Source organism: Mastomys coucha, unplaced genomic scaffold (assembly GCF_008632895.1).
Source record: "Mastomys coucha isolate ucsf_1 unplaced genomic scaffold, UCSF_Mcou_1 pScaffold1, whole genome shotgun sequence".
NCBI lineage: Eukaryota > Metazoa > Chordata > Mammalia > Rodentia > Muridae > Mastomys > Mastomys coucha.
In genome coordinates, this window is record NW_022196891.1 from 77,142,728 (window position 1) to 77,144,814 (window position 2,087).

A 2,087-nucleotide genomic window follows, 5' to 3' on the forward strand; every position below is an offset into this window, starting at 1 on the left:
TCGAATTCAGAAATCCGCCTGCCTCTGCCTCCCAAGTGCTGGGATTAAAGGCGTGCGCCACCACCGCCGAGCGAGAGTTTCTAAGAACAGATTTCATTGACTAAAAAGAGTGACTTGATCAGTTTTCCATTGCTGTCACAGAATACCTGAGAGCTGGCAGTGTGTGAAGACGAAAAGTCTGTCTGGCCCGTAGTTCTTAAGGCCAGGAGATCTAAGAGCATCTTCTCAGCATCTGGGGGGAGGGCTTTCTTGCTGCTTCCTGGCAAGGTGGGAAGTTTCCCCTGCAGAAGACAGCGAGCATGTCAATCAAACCTCTCCTCCCCCGCCTCCTGATGTTCCTCATCTCCACTCATGAATACCTGGTGTTAAACTATCCTGTGGTGTCTGTCTGTCCCTGGCTTCGGTCCCCTCACGTACTCCAACCTGAGCATAGTACACATGCTCCAAGCAGCCCTCCTTCCTGTATCTTGTGCATCTGAAAATGGAAACACCCTTCAGAGAATCAAAACCCAGTCTCTGTCTCCACGTAGCCTGGAACACACCAGGCGTCTACCTGTGTGGATGAAGGACTCTGACCTCCTCTAATTGGCGGAGGTCCTGTCTGTGCCCACTGCTCCTGGAGTCCCTCAGCTGCATTAGCCTGCGCACTGCTCTTAGCCCATGTGCCCTGGAATGGTGAGATCCAACGGCCAGAGCTGAATAGCAACAGGCAGAAAGCCCAGGCAAGTGTCCAGGGCTGCCGGGGCCAGCCCCGACTGGGGGATGTTTCTTCTTTCTTGTCTTCTGCGGAGGGGGATGAGCGTAGGCTAGGAGGAGGGTAAGACTTTGACTTACGATTTCTAGGGTAAGACTTTGTCTTACAAGAAATTTAAGGCTCTGTATAATAAAAGGTTTACTTGTCTAAGTTACTATGCTATTGTAGTTGACCTGCCTTCTGGGATCCTCTGAGGCCAGAAACTGCAGTTTCTGGTGCACTTAGCACCAAAACAGCAGGAGGTTTTAAGTAAGGGATTAATTGCTAGAGCCTTTTCCCTATTGTCCAGAAGCCTCTTGCTTGTCAGGCTAGGGGGAAGTTTGGAGCAATAAACTTCCATTGAACCGGGAGAAGAGAATAACACTCACAGAAGGAAGAACTTTTACATAAGCGAATATTCATAATCTCACATAAATTCATATACAGATTCATTCATGCTCATTCTTTCATTTATACATTTCCATTCATACCCAGTTGGGCCCAGCTTGCATGCATTCTCACAATCACATACTTACACATCCATACTTACATATGCATATGGAGCAAAAGACCAAGCACCGGTGCAGAAAGAACTCACTCGTTCTGGATGAAGAATGGAGCTCCAATCTTTATTACATAGAGAAAGAAAAGGCTTCTACCCTTTTAATGCTAAATGAATTAAACCCATGTTTGTTAAGAAAAAAGCTTTGTTTTTTCTAATAAGACTAAGCCTGCCTTGTCCTTACCATGGGGCCTGTTCTGTCCCATGGTAAGGAGAAGCCTGCCTGCTCCTTCTGCTCTCTGCAGCATCTTTTTTCCTCTTCCCCTCTGCATTCTGCACATTGCTCTCTTAGTATTTTATGTTACCTATAGTTTCTAAGTTATTCCACTCTGCATTTTCCTTCTAATCTAAAAAGTGTTCTGCCTAAAAACTTCTCAGCTCAGCTCAGTTCTTCTCAGCTCAGTTCTTCTCACCTCCGTTCCTCTCACTACAGTCCCCCAGTTCTGACTCTTCTCTTTGTCCTCTGTCCTTAAGCATCTTTCAGAACACATGATCACAGGTTAAAAAGTTCATCAAGGGACTGGCAAGATGGCTCAGCAGGTAAGAGCACTGACTGCTCTTCCAAAGGTCCTGAGTTCGGATCCCAACAACCACATGGTGGCTCACAACCATCCATAATGAGATCTGATGCCCTCTTCTGGTGCATGGGGGCCGGATCGATTGAGGCCAGAGCGAGCACCTATAATAAATCGTTAGTTCCCTTTTTATGACCTTTGGTTAATTATTTACAACCTCTTGGAATGTGCTCTGAGTAGGAGAAAGTCTGGTTACTATCTAAGAGCAATTAACTGG